This window comes from Protopterus annectens, chromosome 2.part1, assembly GCF_019279795.1.
Source record: "Protopterus annectens isolate FY-2018-M chromosome 2.part1, PAN1.0, whole genome shotgun sequence".
Taxonomy (NCBI): domain Eukaryota; kingdom Metazoa; phylum Chordata; order Ceratodontiformes; family Protopteridae; genus Protopterus; species Protopterus annectens.
The window spans coordinates 265,782,057-265,803,904 of record NC_056729.1 but is presented as its reverse complement, the minus strand read 5'-3'; positions in this window follow the sequence as shown (position 1 = coordinate 265,803,904).

Sequence of the window (21,848 nt, the reverse complement as noted above, 5' to 3'; positions counted from 1 at the left end):
TGCTGTGCAGACTAGCTCTCCAAGTGTGGGAGCTTGCCATAAAATGGGAGTCACACTACAGGCAGTGTACATCCCTTCTGAGCTGAATACTCAGGCAGACACACTAAGCAGGTCCATGTCATTATCCCATGAATGGATGGTCCACAGGGATGTATTCTTGGGCATAGTTCAGAGATGGGGTACAGCTCAGATAGATCTGTTTGCCTCCACAATGAACAGATAACTTCCATCCTTTTGCACCAGGCTGCACAGTCCTGTGGCAAGGGCAACAGACACCTTCCCAATCTTCTGGAAGGGGACGTTCCTGTACGCATTTCCCCCTTCCCACTTCTCCAGAAAGTCCTACTGAAATCCAACAGGAATAACCACAAATCTTACTGGTGACTCCTATTTGGCCAAGACAACACTGATTCCCCCCTCCTCCTGCATTTAGCCAGGGGCTGTTACCACAAGTTACTTCACAGAGTGGATGTTCTCACACAGGACAAGGGATCATAATGCACCCCACCTACAATCTCTGAACCTTACCCTGTAGGTGATAAAATTCTGATCCCTTATAAAACACCTCTACAGTGAGGATGTGCTCACATTCCTGCAGGAAACCTAATACTAGGAGATCTTATATGTCTAAATTGAAAATATTCTCCATATGGTGTAGACAGTTGGATCCTTTCCGGGGTGATGTCCCTTTGATACTGTCATACCTGTGTGAACTCTTGCAGACAGGGTTGGTGTACTCCTCTGTTAAAGCCCACCTTGTTACTATTTCAGTTTGTCTGCCTCTGGATCCACCTTTGGCTTCTTGATTCCCTGCAAAGTCACTCCTAAAGGTAGTGCTGCATTTCAGGCCCCCCAGGAAACTCATCTCACCACCCTAGGACCTGAATTATGTTTTGGAGAAGCTCACAGTGTTCCCTTTTGAACCAGCTTCTAAGGCCTGTCTTAAACAGTGCACTTAGAAAACTGTACTCCTAGTAGCTTTGACATCAGCTAGAAGATTGACAGAGTTACAGGCCATCATGGCCATCCCTCCCTTCTTCATCTTCCACAAAGACAGGATAACCCTTAGGACCAACCCTTCCTGCATGCCCAAGGTGGTCAGTGAGCTGTCCTTAAACCAAGCTATTCACCTTCCCATCTTTTTTTGCCCATCCTCAGAGTTACAGTGACAGAGTCTTGCATTCCCTTGATGTACATAGACAGCTTAGGTTTTACCTAGACAAGACCTAGTCTGACAGAAAGTCAGACCAATTGTTTGTCTCCTTTCACCCCAGGACCCTGGGGGAAAGCAGTGACAAAGCAGACAGTTCCAGCCTGGATTTCCAGAACAATTTCCTTCTGCTATGCATACCATGGGAAATCTGTGGGGTCCAAAATTAAAGGACACTCTACTAGGGCTATGGCTTCATCTGGAGTTTTGTGATTGGACACTGCCTCCATTTTAGAGGCAGCTACATGGACCTCTGTCCACACCTTTACCAAGCATTATAAATTGGACCACATTTCCAAATCTAGGTCTGGATTTGCCAGGGCAGTCCTCCATGGATTTATAGAATATAGTTCCAAGCCACCACCCTCTTCTTTCCATTGAGCTTTGGCACTCACCCAAAAGTTGGAATACTGCAACATGAGAAGGACATAGAATAGTTGTGTAAAATATTACCATAACCATAGTTGTCTTTCTCTTCCATGTTGCAGTATTCCTGTCCTCCCTTCTTTTCTTAAACTGTTCCTTTTTGGATGGTATTGGACTTGTACAGTTTTCTTGGGGCTGGGGTCTGACTGAGGCACTCAGTTCTGGGGTCTGGCATGTGCGGATGTCACTTTTCTGGCCCACTTTCCCTTAGCCACCTTCAGACATCTCACGTACCCAGCACTGACTACAAGCTTTTGTATACTGGCCGGACATTTGGGTAGCATGAAAGGAAAACCCAAGAGTTGGAATACTCCAACATGGAAAAGAAGGACATCTGTGGTTATGGTAAGATTTTACATGACTATTCTTTCTTTGGCTCTGTCGGAGCTAGAGAACTCTTGAGGTCATGGCTATGCTGTCAGCTCCAAAGGGTAGCACTCCATTCTGTTTTTTTTTTTCAAAGCCATCTCTGCACCTTGGGGCTTCGGCACATGTTAGGTTTACCCAGGCTTCACCTTTGGAGGTGGCTTCTTCGGAGTGGGAAGTGACCATGGTTTTTAGGCAGTCGTCCTCGGTTCTGGGCTCCCTTCTCTCTTTGTGAAGGGGGGCCAGCTTTCCAGGCTATGGAGACGGCGTTGTCCACTGTGGGCATTCAGTCGGTTCCTTCCCTGTCGGAGCAGATTCCCGAACCTTCCTCTCAACCAGAGCCTTCTCTGATCTCAACTCATGGATAGCGAGCTGCAAGAGACACCTATTCAGGTATTGTCCTCTTCTGACACCTCTCCAAATCATCCCCCTAAGTAGATTCCTCAGAAGAGGAAGTATTACAGGAAACACTTAGATTCCCCAGAGGAATCCATCACAGAAGATACTGATTTTGATGAGTGGGAGGGTTCCCCACAGTCAACCCCAGAAGATGTCTTCTTTGGAGACATCCTTGAGATCCTTAAACAGGGAGATGGCTGGAAATCCTGAAAGCCCTCTTCAGAGGAATCCATATGCCTGCAGGCCTTTGACAGTCGACCTTCTACCTTTTGGGTTACTGCACCTGCTGACACCATAGAACCTTTTCCCAGGAGGACAGACAAAATTCTTTTTGCACCAGAAGACCATCAATTTTGGGCAAAGAGATTACCAGTAGATGCCATGGTGGTAACTGCGGCCATAAAACAGGAACTGGCAGAGGAAAGTTCCACTATCCATCTTTCCAGTAGAGAGTTTCTAACAATGGGTAAGTTTGGAAAGTGGGTTTAGGCTTCATCGACCTTTGCATTACGGTCTTTGAATCTTTGAACTTTATGGCACATTTCACCAGATTTCTAAGGGATCTGGTTAAAGAGCTATCAGATACCCTGGCAGGAACCATATCCAAGATAAGGTTGCTTCTCAGTTGGCCACCCTAGAGTCCATTTCAAATTTGTCCATGAGGCTCATAGCATATGCAGCCAAAGGGTCAACTAGGGCAGTGGGATCAGGCATAGCCATTAGGAGACATGCCTGGATGCACTTATGTGAATTTGCAGAGCCATTCAAGTTTTCATTCATCAATGCGCCCTTTGACAGATCATCCCTTATAAGAGGAAAACACCATACCTTTTGTTTCTTTTCCATACAGTTCCAACAGAATCCCTGATGCTCCACCCAGTCAGAGGGAACCAGCAGTAAAAAAAATTGAAAAACTGCTTCAAAAAAGTCATTTAGGAGGTCCCACCAGACCCAGATAGGATCTAGAATTTACTCAAGATTCTTTTTAGTGACAAAGAAGATGGGGAACTGGAGACCAATTTTGGATTTGAGTGTTTTGAACATGTTCGTTCGACAAAATTCCAGATGGTCATGGTTCAGTGTTTTTTCCCATTTCTTGGGAAAGACGATTGGATGTGCTTGATCTCCAGGATGCGTATTACCATATCAAAATGTACAAGCTCTCCAGGAGATTTCTCCTCTTCTGGCTGGGAGCCAGTCATTATCAGTTCAGTGCTCTGACCTTTGGTCTTACCACAGGCCCCAGGGTATTCACCAAACACATGGCAGTAGTAGCAGCTCACTTGAGACCTCAAGGATTCTGGGTGTTTCTGTACTTAGACGACTGGCTCATTACTGCTCCCACCAGGCATCTTCTAGAACAAGCAAGAGACTACATTCTCCGGACCTGCACTGACCTGAGCATCACCGTAAATTGCAAAAAATCACAACTGACTCCAACAAACTTTAGCATTCATAGGAGCGGTGCTGAATACCAATACTTGCATAGCTTCCCTTCCAAGAGTGCAAAATATCAAGGCCCAAGTAAAAACGATTGTCAGGAACAAAAGAGTAGCCACACGATTAGTCTTACAGGCCTTAGGCTCGATGGTGGCAGCCATTACATTAGTTCCTCTAGCAAGATTTCATGTGAGAATTCTTCATTGGCTTTTAGCTTCTCAGTGGTCCATTCTGTATCAGCCAATGTCAGATCAGATCTTGATTACCAGTCATTGCAAGAAAGATCTAGCTTGCTGAATTCAGTCAGACTAAATTCTCATGGGCCGTCCCTTTGTTCCTTCTCAACCCCAAGCCATAGTGACCACGGACATCTCCCAGATTGGGGGGGGGGTATTATCTGGGCAAGACTGTCCAAGGCACTTGATCCCCCATGGAGGCCAACTTGCATATCAGTGTTCTAGTGCTGAGGGCAGTACTTCTAGCACAGCAAGCCTTTCAAACTGCTCTCCACTTAAGAACGATTGCTGTTCAGACAGACAATATGTTGATAGTTTGGCATATCAACAGGCAAGAAGGATCCAAGTCGTATCCCCTTTGTTGAGAAGCTATCAGAGTCTGGCAGTGGATGATCTGTTCCAGCCACTTTCTGATAACAATGCACATTCCAGGGTGTTCTGGTGTGATAATGGGCAAATTGAGCAGATGCATTCTCTTGCCTCAAGAGTGGTCTGTTAATCCCTAAGTGGTGAGGGAAATTTTTTGTTACTAGGGCCAGCCTTGCTGTGACCGTTTTGCATAACCCCTGAACAACCAACAAGTGCAGATGGTACTTTGCCCTGGTTCTCCCTCTGGGGAAGTCCCCAAGAGATCCTCTCCTCCACAGTTGGCCCTCCGTACTTCTGTATGCCTTTCCCCCCTTTCCTTTAATCCCTCAATTCCTGAAGAAAGCAATAAGGTTGAAGAACAAAATAATTCTCATTGCTCTCTTCTGGCCTCGGTAGATTTGGTTCCCCTTTCTTTGGCCTTGTTTGATTTGACAGCTGCGGACTTTGGACCCAGATCCAGGTCTCCTATCCCATCCAGAGGGATTAGTTCACCCAAACCTTCAGAACCTCAGGCCGACACCTTGGCTTCTCCAGGTCCACTAATTGCCAGACGTAAGTTTGTAAGATTCTTTTGGCATCTCACACGCACTCTGCTAGGAAGCTCTACAAAAGTAAATGGCAGAGATTTTCCTACTGGGCTCGTGATAACTTTGACCCTTTTTCCACTCCTGTCAACAAAATATTTGAATTTTTAGCTTTATTCTTTGAAGAAGGAACTTCTACCTCTACTATTAAGGTTTAACTGATGGTTGTTTCTAATTTTCATAATGGGTTCAAGAGATGCTCATTAATTTCTCATAAACTTTGCAATAAATTCTTAAGAGGGGCATCCATATAAAGATCCATTTGTACCCTGGGATCTTACATTAGTGTTACAGACCATAGTACATTCCCCCTTCGAGCCTGCTACCAACTGCATCCTAAAATATTTATCTTGGAAGACTAATTTTCTGGTGGCGATTACTTCTGCTGAAAGACTTTCATAAGTTCAAGCTTTATTTTGCATACCACCATATTTGATATTTCACAAAGACAGAGTTTCCTTGAGGACAAACCCTTCCTTTCTGCCAAAAGTGGTGTCAGAAACAAATACCAATCAGACAGTCAATTTACCAGCCTTTTTTCCTAAGGTCTCAAAGGCAAATACTCTATATTTATTGGATGCCCTGAGACAATTGTGATTCTATCTCCAGAGAATGAAAGACATTAGAAAATCTTGCCACCTGTTTATGCCCTTTTCTAATACCAGAATGGGTACACCAGTATCCAAGGTTACCTTACCTAGATGGCTGAAGGCTTGTATATTCATCATATACAATAAGAGGAAAGCTGAATTGCTTGGACTTTTCAGGGAACATTCTACTAGAGTTATAGTTACTTTAGCAGTCTTTCATTCTAAGGCTTCTATGGGTGATATTTGTGCAGCTGTGACATGGGCTTCTCCACATACCTTTATTACTCTTTACAAATTGGATTTGATCTCTAGGGGAAGAGCATCCTTTGGTTCAGTGCTGCTCAGGAATATCCTTTTGTGAGTCCTCCCAAGGTCTAAGGTAGCTGGGGACTCTGCCAAGGATAAAATGAAAATTGACAACATCAAATGAAGTTATGTACTTACCATAACGTTCCAGCTGTATTGTCCATTTTCATTTATTTTTCACTACCCTCCCTCCATCCCCCAGCCTTTGAAGGCCCTTTGGTAGAACAGATAATGGACATATACCTTTATTGTAATCATTAAGGCATAGCAGATATGGTCACCATGAAGGCTTTCTTATCTATGACTTTATATTTCTAACCAGCAAACTCAGTCTGAGATAAACGGGAGACTAGGATTGTGGGTAGAGGTGAAGCTCAAGGATTTTTACCCTGTGTGAACTGTAGTAATGGCCAAGTTGGTTACGATATCGGACCCGAACCCATATGTTAAGGTTAAATGAAAATGGACAACACAGATGAAGCATTATGGTAAGTACATAACTTTTTTTTGTTATTATATTTTCTTGTTAGGAAAGTTATTTTTAAGCTAGTTTTTTTTTTTTCTTGTTTAGGAAAGTTATTTTAAGCTAGAAGTATATGTTTTAACAGACTGTTGAGACCTTAGTTTCAAATAGGAGCATACTTTTTTCTTGTTAGTTTAAAAGTTGTTTAAAGTAATTGAAAACTTTTTTTCCTATGGAGAAATTGCATTCATTTTACTTTTTGGGGATAATAACGCGTTTAAATGCTTTTTATTGTTTTTTTGTGTGAAAGGTAAATTTCCAAGAGTTTACCTTTTTAATAGCTTTTGTTGCTTGTTTTCCACCAGGGAAAGAGGCACCATTTTTGCTTAACTGTGGAACAAACTAACAATCCCATGGTCGGTCCTCCTTCCAGCCACAAAAAAAAAAACCATGCAAACAGCCTTTGCCATCACAGCTTGCTAGCAGTTTGCCTCAGTTGCAGGTGGGTGACTCTGCTGTGGCATTAGGTTGTTCCTCAAACCCTCATCTTTTACTCCATATCCCTCTGGTGTAGCACCTACAGACACTATGGACTGGGGGTTAGCCATATTTTTGTGGCTGTTAGGATCCCCTCATTGGCAAAGAAGATCTACTCTTGTCTGTTCTGGGAAAGGAAACAGGGAATACTTCCTATTTGGTCAGAATGTTGTGTCCATCCTTATGGAAGCTCCTGCTGCCATTAATAATACTGTTGGGCACATTTTTCCTATAAAAAAGTGTAAACCTAAACATATCTACTCCAATTTTCCTTAAACAGGAGTAGTTTATTTGGTCTAGCGTAGTGTTTAATTTAGGGTATTGATCCTTCTATAAGGTGTTTTTTGGTAAAAAGGGATACACATTTGCTGGAGGATTCAAGATTCTGAATCTGGACAGGAAGATGAAGGGACCAATACAGATTATTCTGAATCTGGACAGGATGATGTAGGGACCAATACAGAGTTTTCTCTTCAGGTTTCTGATTCAGACTCTAAGGAGAGCTCAGTTTCTGATTCTCCCTGTGGGGGTTTCTGTTTCTATAAGGCTGTTTCCATAATGTGCCAGTGTTTTCAGTGGGAGAGCATGGAGGTTTTTCAGTGTGACATCCCCACGTTGGGCCAGTAATCAAGGAGCTTGAATCCTCACTACTGACACTGGAGAGGGACATGCACTTGGAATACAAATCGATACACTAAGTATTTCCAGATGCAGACCTCTTTACATCAAGCACAGTTTCCCTTAAGAGCACACAGGGAACACACACACAACCCAGCGTCTGGATGTCTCTATATCTATCTCCCTCCAGGTCCCTAATAAGACTCTTCACTGGTACAGCTGTAGGCTTAGGCCCTCAGCCGAGTGTCCAAGCCAAATCCTTCGGCACCCTCTCTGCGAACCCAGTGCTTTGTCCCTACCCCAAGTAGCTGATGCACAGAGATTTGATTTTGACACACACACACACACACCCACCTACCTGGGAAAGGCTGGCACAGATTACCCACTCTACCAACTTTCCACAGATTCTAAGGTGCATTCACTGCCACCAGTCAGTTACTGTAAGGCTCTTAAGAGTATCCAGTTATGCTGAGTGAAGTTAATATTAATGCAAATTATAGTAGTTGGCCAAGACAGCTAGGGCTTGTGGAGTACCCGCATTGTGTCACCAAATATAAGTAGTCTCAAAAGTTAGATACTTTCTACAAGGACCAGCCACAATAAAAGTTTTAAATATATGTAATAATAAAAAAAGAAGATGAAAATATTGAATGTATATTTACAGTAAACCATAAAGTTCAAATCACAGAAAATATTGAAATTAACATTGATGGGACAGACTCATACAAATAAAGAAAAACACACACTAATAAAAACCAAACCACCAAGCAGCAAAAACACACACTAAACTAGCTTCACTATATTCCTGACATAATCTAAGAGAATTTACTGTTCCCTAATAAAAAAACAAGATGAAATATGTGAGCCATTTTTCTAGTCGGGGCCACCAAACAGAATACTCAATACTCTGAGACTTCACTTTGTAATATCTAAGATATCATTTCCAAGAGGGCTGACAGAATAACCTTATCTGGTCACCTGACTCAAGTTCTCACAGTATTCCTGTTTGAAGCTGAGACATGAATTTAGTGTAGATGGCTACAATACATATCTAAATGTTTATGGCAGTGCCTGGGGCTTTCCCTCTTTTTACTGAGCTAAGGACCAAAGGCTTTTTTCCAGACCTAGCATCTCCAGTCCAGTGGGGAGACGTTTTAAAGGTTTAACAGCTCATTTGCATTTCCCTTATTTTTCTTAAAGTAAGCTAGCTGGTACATTTAATTCAGTTGAGGTAATACATGTACATTTCTTTTCATTCCAGCAGGGTGCACTGTTGATACATTTTAACACAATTAACACAAGCAAACCTCAAAAATACATTTTCAGTGCAAGCATCTGTACAAATCAGTTTAATACACAAATGACGTACAGTTCTAATACATTTGTAACACAAGAATCTTGTATAAATCACCTTGATATTCAAAGGGCATATTCTTTACAAAACTCCAGCTGGCTATGGTGGCACGTGCCCATATCATCACCCCACCCCGAAGACTCAAGCTAGTTTAGCAAGTGACCCTTGAGAAATGTGGTTTGAGAGAAATAAGCCTATCTTGGAATATGTTACCCTAATCCATGTCCTGAAAGCCCACCTGCGTAGGCATGGCTGACGCCACTACGGTGTTGTACTATCACGTCATTGTGCCTACAATCCTAAGTTCCACCTTAATAACTTGGCATTTTGCTGTCTGGCTCTATGTAGCCATGTTAAGGGATTGTGATCTATAACTACAGTGAATTTCCTTCCATACAGATAAGGCTGAAGTTTCAGCAGTATCCATACTATGGCTAGACATTCCTTTTCTACAGTTACATAACATTCCTCCCTGGGTTGGAGTCTACTGCTGAGATATACTACTGGGTGCTCTTCTCCCTCTGAGGAATCCTGGCTAAGTATAACCCCCACTCCTTGGTTTTAAACATCCACCTGCACAACAAACTCTCTGCTGTAATCTAGACTGGCTAATGCAGGGAGTCCTCTCAAAGCTCCTTTAAGCTTCTGGAATACCTGCTCACATGCTGGGGCCCACACTACGTTATCTGGTCTGTTTTTCCTTGTCAAGTCTTTGAGGGGAGCAGCTATGGTATTATAATTGAGGACAAACTTTCTATAGTACCCCACTGTCCCTAAGAATGCCCTCACTTGCATTTTGGTAACAGGAGCAGGCCATGCCTGAATGGCTTCCACTTTGGCAGGTTCTGGCCTGATCTTACCACCCCCAACTCTGTGTCCAGGTAGGAGACCTCTGCCATGCCCATCTGACACTTACTAGTCAACCCTGCCCCTCTGCAGTCTGCCTAGCACCTCCCTGACATGCTGAAGGTGCTCTTGCCAGGAATGAATGTACATGGCAATATCATCCAGGTAAGGAAGGACATAATCTCCTGCTAGGATATGATTTACCAGCCTCTGGAAAGTCGCTGAGACATTTTTCATCTCAAAGGCAATCTTTATGAGCTCATACAAGCCAAAAAAGAGTCAAAGCCTGACCTCTCTCTAGCATTTGGAGTTAAGGGCACCTGCCAGTAGCCCTTGGTAAGATCAGTAGTGGTCAGATGCTTAGCCCACCCAGCTAGTGTAGGGCTTCATCTGTCCTGGGCATGGGGTAAACATCTGACTCTGTGTGACTAGTTTCTTGTAGCCCACACAGAACCTGGTGTTGCCATCCTTCTTTGGTACCAGCACCACTGGGGAGAACTAGGAACTGCTGGACTCCTGGATTACTCCCAGTTCCAACATGTCCTGTATCTCCTTCCTCAGAGTCTGTCTGACTCGCTCACGCACAATGTAAGGTTCCTGCTTTATAGGTCTTTGGGACCCTGTATCCAAAATGTGCTGCACCAGGTGGGTGCACCCTCATTTCCCAGTGAACATGTCCCTAAACTCCTGTAACACTGATCATATTTCTCAAACCTGGGTAGTGGGTAGCCACCAGGACATTCCTACCTCTTTCACTGAGGTGTCAGTCCAAGCCTCACTAAGGCGATTAGTCACCAGACGCCTCCTGCCATCCACTGCAAATACTCGGCACAAGGGCCTCTCTATCATGGTAAGATTTCATGTTAACATGGTACAGTTTGTGCCCCTGCCTCCTGCCTAGCAGTTCTACCATGTAGTTAACAGCACTGACTTTCCTTACCACCTTGAAGGGTCCCTGCCAAGCCTGCCTGCAGCTTATTGTGTCTGACAGGAATAAGCACCATCACCTGCTGTCCCACAGCATACTCTCTGGCTCAAGCATCCTTGTCATACCAGACCTTTTTCTGCTGTTGGGCTTCTTCCAGGTTCTCCTTGGCCAAGCCCATGATCTCCCTAAGCCTTGCCTGAGGTGTAGGTTGTATGCTACAACAGATTCCTTGTGGGATTCACAGTCACCCTCCCACTCATCACAAATCAAATCTACAGGCCCCCTCATCCTAAGCCCATACAGCAGTTCAAAGGGTGAAACACTTGTGGATGCCTGGGGCACTTCCCTGTATGCAAAAAAATAGGTGGGGCAATTTGTTATCCCACTGTCTCTTAAACTGGTCTGCAAATGCCCATGGTCTTTAGAATAGAGTTTAACCTTTCCACAAGACCATTAGGCTGGAGTTGTAGGGTATTTTCTTTAGGTGCCTCACTCCACAGTGCTCCCACAGACAAGGCAGCAAGTCAGACATGAAAGTGGCACCTCTGTCAGTCAGTATTTCTCTTGTGGCACTTACCCCGCTGAAGATCTCTAGCAAAGCATTTGCCACTTTCTCTGCCTCAATGGAGGACAGAGCCAACACTGTATGGTATCTAGTAGTATAATCTGCTACCACTAGGATATACTTCTTCCCTGTGGAACTTGGGGTACTCAGAGGCCCCACAATATCCTCAGCTACCCTCTTAAATGGTATCTCAGTCACAGGCAAAGGAGCTTTGACCTTGTGTCTTGCCTTGCCTACTATTTGGCACTGCTCACAGGTCCTGCAGTACCCTGTTACATCCCCTGCAATCCCAGGCCAATAAAAGTGCATACTACATCTGTTGGTATGCTTCATGCCCACACAACCTGAAAAAGTTCCACTCTCTGTACAGTAGCCCTTTGTTCTAGTATACAGAATCCCCTTTTCCTTAAGAATCAGGTGCCTCCCTAGCTACCTCCCTCAAGCCTTGAATTGTAGGGTCTGAGAGCTGAGCCTGTCTAAACTCTGTCTTTGTAACTCTTCCCAGCTCCCCTTCCACAGGAATTCTGTTATCCACTGACAGTGGTGCCTCACTCTTAGCCTGTGTACTGCTACTCACCTCTGCCCTTGTAGTCTCTCTGTCCAAGGGAACATCAGTGCCCACCAGCAGCTGTGGCACACCTTCAGTCTCACTGCTACAGGGTAGCTCCCTCCCTGAAGTAGCTATATCACCAGTCTTGGCTTCGGGTATGTGGTCTGTCTGGGTCTCCCCCAGGTTACTAGACCCACATGCCTGTCTCTAAGCCTGTGTGTCACTGCATGCACACAAGGTACTACATTATCAGAATCATTCTTTATCAATACATCTTCAGTGTTATCCTCAAAGATAGCTACTTGCTTGATTCCTTTTCCACCCTCCCACTCAGAGGTAATCTCTGCCTTACATATAAGGCAATCTCTGACACTGCATTATTGGAAATGTTTTATATCCGAAAGCCAAATGGTACACAGCTTACTCACTCTAAAGACCTTAACCTTGTATGTAACATTAATAAAACTTGCTGGAGGGACAGATTTGTCTCCCAGAGGTTACCAACCCTTTGGAACAGACTTCCACTTCATGTCAAACAGACCATTTCATTGTCCCTCTTCAAATGCAGTCTGGACAATTGGATGGGTGACCGTAAATTCACCACAGGGGTTCCACCTCTGTCCCTCTTGGACAGGGGCAATAGATGCTGATCATGGAAATAAGGGTAGGAACTTGTCTAGGCTTGTAAGGGCCTTAGGGCCATTATGTAAGCATGTGATGGACATACCACTGCCAACCAATATGTGACGTCCCCATGCTTGGTCAGTGATCAAGGAGCCTGAATCCTCATCACTGATACCGAAGAGGGACGTGCATGGGATACAAATGGATACAGTCAGTATTTCCAGATGCAGACCTCTCTTTATCAAGCACAATTTCCCTTAAGAACACACAGGGAACACACTCAACCCAGGGTCTGGATGTCTACATATCTGTCTCCCTCCAGGTCCCCAATAAGACTCCCCACTGGTACAGCTGTAGGGTTAGGTCCTCAGCTAAGTGTCCAAGCCAAGTCCTTCGGCACCCTGTCTGTAAACCCAGTGCTTCATGTCCCTGCCCCAAGTAACTGACATACACACACTGAGAGATTTGATTTTCACATGCACTCACACCCACACACACATCTGGGAAAGGCTGGCATAGAGTACCCTCCCTACCGACTTTGCCCAGGCTGTAAGGTAGATTCACTGCCACAAGTAAGTTACTGTAAGGCTCTTAAAAGGGTATCCAGTTATGTTGAGTGAATTTAATATTAATGCAAATGAAAGTAGTTGACCAAGGCAGTAAGGCTTTCTGGAGGGGCCCACACATTGTCACCAAATAAATTTAAGTACTCTCAAAGGTTAGATACGTTCTTCAAGGACAAATCACAATAAACGTTTTAAATGTATTTAATAATAAATAAAAGGACATGAAAGTGTTGAGTATATATTTACAGTAAACCACAAGAGTATAAATCACAGAAAATACTGAAATTAACATTGAGGACAGACTCGTACAAATAAAGAAAAACACTCTCTAAACTTAGCTTCACTTTATTCAAGACTGAATCTAAGAGAATTTACTGTTCCCTAATAACTTACTTGAGCAAGGAAAGATGAAATACCTGAGCAGTTTTTCTAGTCAGACCCCCAAACAGAACATTCAATACTCTGAGAGTTCTCTTTGTAATATCTAAAATATAATTTCCAAGAGGGTGGCAGAATGACCTATTCTGGTCACCTGACTGAGTTCTTACAGTATTCCCCTTTGAAGATGAGATAGGAATTTATCATAGATAGCTACAATGCACGTTATAAATGTTTATGGCAGTGCCTGGAGCTTCCCATGTTTTTACTGAGCTAAGGAACAAAGGCTTTTTTTCAGACCTAGCTTCTCCATTCCTACTCAGCACTGTGGGGTGCCATTTTAATGGTTTAACAGCTCATTTACATTTCCCTTATTTTTCTTAAAGTAAGCTAGCTGGTACATTTAATTCAGTTGCAATAATACATGTACATTTCTTTTCATTCCAGCAGGGTGCACTTTTGATACATTTTAACACAATTAACACAAGCAAAGCTCACAAATACTTTTTCAGCACAAGCATTTGTACAAATCAGTTAGATACACAAATGACATACAGTTCTAATACATTTGTAACACAAGCATCTTGTATAAATCAGCTTGATATTCAAAGGACATAACATTCTTTACAAAATTCCAGCTGGCTCTGCTGACACTTGCCCATATCATCATACTCAGGCCATCAGAAAATACTCTGAGCTGTTAAAGAAGGATTTTACAAAATCTTCACCCATTCTTCCAGTTCTGTCAGCTTTGAAGGGTATGTGACACTGCCTACAATTTTCCTGATAGCCTGCTGCCCCTAAAAAGTTATATTTGTATAAAGTTCCATTCTTCACAAACATGACCCAGCAGCTATTGGTTTAGTTAATCTGTTGCTGCTAAGCATTTAGTTAATTCCAAGCCTACTCTTTCTGACAAGAATGGGTACATTTTTGATAAGTATGGAAATAAAGGGTATGCTTCTCAACTTTGATTTTCATAATTTTGAATTGGCAGGATCATATGTTATTTGATTCTGACTTATTGTGAAAGTATGAGGAATGTTTTGTGTCTGCAGTTTCTTCTTGTGAAGAAAAATGGGCTTTAAATTTAGATCTGATGTCATTTTCAGTGGTTCCTGGATCCGACTCTGCCGCTTTCCAAACTCTTTAGGCTCCGTAGCTTGAGCTTCTCCCCTACCCATAATGCCTCATTCCCCCAGATTACATCAGATCTCGTTTGCTGCTCTGACAGGAAGCATTGTGATCTGTTCACTTGAGCTCCACTGAGAGTTTCTCATCCAACTTTTTCGGGTAAGTCAGTTTTTTTTTGTTCCTATTAACTATTCTCTCTCGCCCCTATCTTCTGGTCATATATTTTAAAAACATTTGTTGATCCGTTCTTGCTGGACGTTTTTACCTCCTTCCTTTCCCTGACTTTAAGATGTTTGATAAACCATTAGGGTTTAAAAAGTGCACTTTCCTGTGGGCACAAGATTCCTTTATCTGATGCCCACAGGGAGTGTGTGTATTGTCTCGGCCCTTCTCATTTTGAAACCCTCCTGTTCCATCTGTCACTGAACCAAACTTATTTTAAAGGGCCTTATTCCTTTTTCTGCTCCAACTTGTGGGTTATTTTACTTAGGGGCTCAAACCCCACCAAAAAGCATAAGGACCACCAGGAGCACAGGAAATGTTCCACGGATAAGTCTGAATTCGACATCCAATGAGCCTACCAAAAAGGCTCCCAGGGCATCGGATCCCGCATCCTCGGACCTCAACAAGTCTGCCAACTCATCTCCTCAGACCTGAGCTCCTCCTCTTTCCTCGGGATCTCCCTTTCTAGAGGGATCTCCTAAAATATCCTCTAGACCATGTTCCACATCTTCTGTCAGGTCTGCCAATAGCCTTTCTGGATCTGAGGTGGCCAGATTTATGAAGCAATTCTTTCAGACACAGAATCCAGATGGAGGTTTTACCAGCTCTGTCCCCCACCTGGTCCATAAGTCAACATTCTCTTTCAGGCCTGTTGCTCCTTCTGCGATCAGACCTCTTGCTTTGGAGTCCTTGAGTCTGAAACAGTAGTGATGATCTCTCCAACTCGACAGCTTCCCTGACTCAGTCAGCTCCAACCACTTCTGAGCAGAAGCCTCAATGTCGGTTCTGTGAGGCTGACTTCAACTCTGAAGTTTTCAGAGGTGTTGTTTCCCCCTTGGAGCCTTGGCATCCAACAGCTTGGCATCAACTTTCGCTTCAGAGTGGACGGCCAGTGAGGCTCAAGTACATTCTGCCCTGACAGCTTTGGCTCCAGAGAGAATGTCTTTGTTGTCTCCAGGCCAGTCTGCCATCGAGGTGGTGGAGAAGGTTCTCTCCTTACCAAGGAGATCCTCGGTTCCAGTACTTTCAGATCTACCCCTTACCTTCTGGGATAATGTGTTTTAGACCCCATGTCTGCCACCTCTAGGACAGCCAGCCCAGCAAAGTCTCCAAGCGATTCTACCCTTGTAACCCCAGGCCTCTTCCGATACCTCACAAGAGCATCCCCCCAAGGAGGTACCCTAGAAGAGAAGGTGCAGAAGGAAGCATCTGGATTCTCCACAAGAATCCATCATGGAAAACACCGATTTCAAGGAAGGGGAAGGGTCCCAGACATCTCTACCTGAGGGTGTCTCCTTTGGAGACATCTTAGAAATCATGCTCCGAAAAGGTGGTTGGTCTACTCAAAACCCTACCCCTGAGAAAACTGTGTTCTTGGAGGCTTTTGGGTCTGTCTCATCTACATGTTGGTTGTCCTCCCCTGCTGCCGCACCAATCAACCTACTATCAGCCAAGGCATGGAAGGAGCCGGACACTGTAGAACCTATCCCCAAACATGCAGGTAGGATTCTTAGTGCCCCAACAAACCGCCACATTGGTACAAAGGGATCCTAGTAGTTGCCATGGTTGTTGCAGCAACCACCAAAAAGGAGCTAGCTCAGGAAGGCCCCACCACCAATACCCCTAACAGGGAGTCTGAGGCCATGCACAGATTGGGCAGGAGACTTTACACTTTGGCTACTTTCATCCTACAAGCGCTAAACTTTTTCTCATTTACTAGGCTACAGAGGTATTTAATCAAAGAACTCTGTAGCTAAGCCCCAGAGTTCATGTCTGATGAGCAGAAGGTCTTTTCCTCCAGAATGACCACTGTACAGTCAGTCTCCGGTGCATCCATGAGGTTAATTTCCCACATTGCAGAGGTCACCTCAAAGATCGCTGGTGCAGGCATTGCCATTAGGCATCATGCCCGGATGCAGCTGTGTGACTTCACAGAACCTTTCATGGAGTCATTCGCCATTGCACCTTTTGATGGATCGTCATTGTTTGTGCCCACTGTCAGAGAGAGACTCTTCCATAGCAAGAAAGATGGAAAGATCTTGTCTGCCCTCCGATTCCAGTTTTCTACCCTACAAAAATCCTTCTTCAGGAATCAGCGTGGTGGTAAAAAATTGTGGTTCAAGAAGTCTCAAGGCCCTTTTCAGGAATCCCAGGGAGGCTTTCCCCCAGGGCCACTGGGGGAAGCAGTAATAATGGTAGGCGGTCATATTTGCCACTGCAGAGTCTTGCTGATGCCTCACAAGTGTTCTATAAAGCAATCAGTGGCAAACAAGATCTTTCACAAATGGGGTCACCCCTGCTGCGATCTCTTTGCATCCCCTCAAAACAACAAATGCAGCAGGTTCTTTGTCCTGATCCTGCCTTGGGGACAGTCCCCAAGAGATGCTCTAGTTCATGCTTGGCCCCTGGTCTACTTTACACATTTAAGCCTCTACCACTAATTCCCAGGTTTCTTCAGAAAGCACACAGGCTGAAGAGTAGAGTAATCCTCATTGCTCCTTTCTGGCCTCGATAAGTGTAGTTCACCTTCCTGTGGTCTCATCTCATCTGCCTTCCATGGACTTTGGAACCAGTTCCAGATCTACTGTCCTACCCGTTAGGGTAGATTCACCCGGATCTCTCAGGTCTAAAACTAACTGCATGGTTTCTCCAAATCTGATGGTGGCTAGACATTCCAGGCTTTCTTCCATTGTCCAAAAGATCTTGATTTCATCCCACAAACCATCCACTAGGAAAATTTATAATAGCAAATGGAAAAGATTCTCCTTATGGGCTTAACAGAAGCAGTTGAATCCCTTTATTTCTCCCATTCTTGTGGTTCTAGACTTCATTGCTGATATCTTCCAAAATGGCGCAGCTTAACTCCACTGTGAAAGTGCATCTGGCAGCCATTTTGAATTATCACATCAGAGAAAACGTTTCATCGCTAGCTTCTTCAAAATTGTGCAAAGCCTTTCTTAGAGGTACCTTTTTGCTTTTCCCTCCTGTCAAGGATCCCACCTCTCCTTGGGATCTGCCTATAATTCTTCAGACACTAGTCCATGCTCGTTTTGAACCTTCGGCCAAAGTAGATTTGAAATTCCTTTCATGTTAGTTTTCTTGATGGCCATTACTTCTGCAAGAAGGGTTTGTGAGTTACAAGCCCTTTATTCTGAATCTCCTCATTTTATTTTTCATAAAGACAGAGTCACTTTACATACCAGCCCTTCCTTTTTAACCAAAGTTGCTACAGTGAACAATATTAACCTACAAGTCATCTTTCCGAGTTTTCAAAACAAGGGAGAGTACATCCTTCATCTTTTAAATGTTCATAGACAACTGCATTTTTATCTGAACAGGAAAAAATCATTCAGAAAGTCTGATCAATTATTTGTATCCTTTACCAACATTAGAAAAGGTAAACCAGTATCTAAGACCACATTAGCCAAATGGTTAAGCGATTGCATTTTTTTGTGTATGCATTTAAGGACATATCTTTGCCCACACAAGTCAAAGCCCACTCTACCAGATCCATATCAAGTATCCCACGCTTTTTGGTCTAGGGTCTCAATTGATACTTGTGCGGCAGCTTCATGGTCAAACTCTTGTAGCTTTATTTCACACTATAAGCGATGTATTACCTCCGGAAATAGAGCTGCCCTTGGTTCTGCAGTGCTACATAATATCCTTCCATGATGGAACGTTATGGTGAGTACATAACTTCTTTTTTTCTTCCACTGTACAAGTCACAGGTCATTATTTACAGTGTGTGTGTGTGTGTGTGTATGACTCAGTTGATACTACACACAGGTCTGTTTGTATTGAGGAGGTTTGCCTGGCTACATTCTCAGAACCTTCCAGATTATGTGAAAAATGAGAATTTAAATTCTCCTTTGGATAAAGATTTAGTTTTTGTTTCCTCTGCTGCAGAGGTTATCAAAGATATTGATGAAACTGGCATGTGTCTTAAAAGATTTTCAACCACCCTTTTCCAAATTTTCTAAATAATTCTCTAACCCCTCATCCAGTTTTGGCAAAAAAAAAATGAACGGGCTGATCAAAATGTTGGTAAACAGATGTTTAAAAAGAAATGGCAGAAGGGTTCCAGAAAGAATTTGTAAAGCCAAGAACAAAAGACAGAACGACTGTTAAAGGGACCTTGTCCATACCTCCTCCCACCCTGGCAGTCCCTTTTCCCTTCCAGAACGTCTGAGTTTCCACTTTTTTCTTTTAACAGATAGATGTTATGTGATCCTATCTCGCCTACATTCTGACTGATGGGTTCGGAGCCGATCCCTCGGCTCCGACTCGGCACGCTTATGCCAAAGAGCGAAGTCTCTAATTGGCTGAGCTTACTATATCCCAGGATGCACCACTACCAGTCCCCCAGATCTCGTTTGCCGCTTTCCTGCGAAGACGTGGTCTCGAGCTGGCTGGGCTGAGTAGTTATTTTAACTAACTTTTTCTGTCAGTTTTTTGCTGTTTTTTGTCTCAAAAGCTGTTTTAACGGCTAACGCTTCTCATTGTGTGTGTTTGGATTTGTTGAAGACTTGTTGTGTGATTGGGTTGAGTTTGGTTTAGGCCCCCTTCATCTAGGGCCTTCCCGGTCAGTCAACCCTTCTAAAACCTTACAGGGTTTTCAAAGTTCCCTGTCATTTGGCGCTTTTAAGCGATAACTGTAAGCCTATATTTAGGTTTGTCAATCAGTAAGTCAGTAATTGTATTTTTTCCTGTCAAAGTTACTGAAATTGTCTACCATAATGTCTCAGAATCCTAGGCCTTCGGGCTTTAAAAAATGTACAAAATGTAGTTTCAAAATGTCCATCACAGACGATCGCTCTGTGTGTATTGTTGGGTGCAAAACACTTACAGGAGTCATGCAGCGTATGTCACGCTTTTTCCCCAAGGGTCCTCCAGGAGAGGAAAAATAAATTGATTCTTAAGGGGTTAATTAAACCTTCTTTTGAAGAAGCCTTGGCATCCTCTCCTTCTCCGGCTAAAAGAAAGGCGTCGGTTCCCACCAGTTCGTCGGATCCGAGCGCTAACTCACATAGGCAGGCCTCTCCTTCCGCTCCAAGGACTTGGAGCCGAGGTCGAACAGTCTGCCTCGATGCCACCAGTATCGACTCCTCTGGCTTCGGAGCCGATGGCTGGGGCATCGAGGCGGGTCACCTTCGGCTTCACTGGTCTCGGAGCCGACAAGGGTCGCCGCTCAGACACTTCCTCCTCGGCGCAAGTCCACCCCGGCAGCGATGGAATCTGCTGTGTGTATTCCTTCGGCGCCGATAGTCATCGAGTCGCCTCGCCGCAGGTCCCCTAGCCCTTTGCGCCCGTTGGAGAGGCCGTCTCGAACCCGTTCTGTTTCCTCTCGGTCTTGAGGATGTCAGATTCTGATATAGACAGGGTGCTCCAAAGACTGTTCCAGTCCCCAGTCTTCCAAAAATTTGTTTCGGTTGCGCGCCAGTTGGCTTGGGACCCGATGACCTTGGCCCAGCCCTTTGCCATTCCTCATTCGACTGCTTCGGCTCCGTGGGAGCAGGTGCTGTTGGAGCCGGTGGAGATCTTAGGGTCGGCTCCGACCCTTACTCCAACCCGGCCTTCGGGTTGAGTTTGGTACGCGGACTTCTTCGGCTGGACCCGGGGGTGATGTTTCGGGACCTATGCTTTCGGTTCTGAGCCTCCCCTCGGTGCTTCGCTGCGGGACTTCCGTCGGCTATCATGGCTCGGGACCGGACACTCCCAGGATTCTGGGGTCCGGCTTTCAGAGCCATGAGGAGTGCCTTGGCCAAGTCCTCTTCGGCCATCTCTCCGGCTTTACCGGCACCTTCCCTGGGCGTGGAGACTGGGTCTTTGGCAGTTCCCTGTCCGTAGTCAGCGGAGCCCGGGCCTGAGGTTACCCCAGTGGGGTTCCCTCCTCCTGAGGGTTCTTGAGTTGTCTTCGGAGGAACCCCAAGGAAGAGATCGTGCAAGAGGAAGCACGTGGACTCCCGAGTCTATTACATCGGACACTGATCTTGATGATGCAGAGGGGTCCCCGAAGTCGTCCTCGGATGATGTCTCATTTGCAGACATCTTAGAGATCCTCAAACAACGAGGTGGCTGGATATCCAAACCCCCCTCTGCTGATGAGTCAGTGCTCCTCAAGGCCTTTGGGGCTCAGCCCTCCGCCTCCTGGGTGTCTCCGCCCTTCAACGAGCTTCTGGATTTAGTTTGTCGAAGGGCGTGGGAACATCCAGATACCGTGGAACCAGTCCCTTCTCGTCCAAATAAATTTTTGTCTGCTACATCCGAGAAGGAGTTCCTCACTAAAGGCGTGGCTGTAGATGCCATGGTGGTGGCATCTGCTACACAACAGGACGTGGCAGAGGCTTCAACGTCCATCCATCCTCCTAATAAGGAGTCTAGGAGTATGGACAGGTGCGGAAGCGCACCCTGACTTCAGCGGCCTTTACTTTAAGGTCTCTGAATTATTTGGCACATTTTACCAGGCTTCAGAGGGATCTGGTCAAGGAGTTGTCAGATTCCCTCTCGGGTAACCTACCTGAGCAGCTAGCCCAGTCGGTTAGCTCTCAGTTGGCTATCCTTACGTCAATTTCTAACTCGTCCATGAGGCTCATTTCCTATGCGGCGAAGGGCGGTAGAGCGCAGGCACAGGCGTGGCTCTACGGAGACAAGCCTGGCTCGCTTGTGTCAGTTGCGGAAGCCTTCAAGTCTTCCTTCGCGACGCTCCCTTTGATGGGTCCTCCTTGTTTGGACCCAAGGTTAAAGACACCCTTACCGCTGTGAGCAAGAGGGAAAAACTTTATCTGCCGTAGGTGCCCGTTATTCCACTCCCTTTCGGCCTTACCCCAAGGCTAAAGGAGGGAAAATGTGGTTCCAAATCTCGTAAGTTTTTCTCCCAACAGCAGGAAGATTCCCCTTCCAGAGGCAGAGGACGGGAAATTTTTCAGGGAGACGCCGTCCCAGAGGCGGCAGAGGGCCCGCAATTCTGGAGACCGCGAGTCCTTTCATGGCTCTTCAGCCTCCCACACGTCATGAGGGATTGCCCGGCTGTGCTGCTCGAGCCAGTCGGGTGTCGTTTGCCAAGCACCTAAAAGCCTGGGAGTCAATCACTCAGGACAGATGGGTGCCGGATCATTGCCGGAGGTTACACCATCC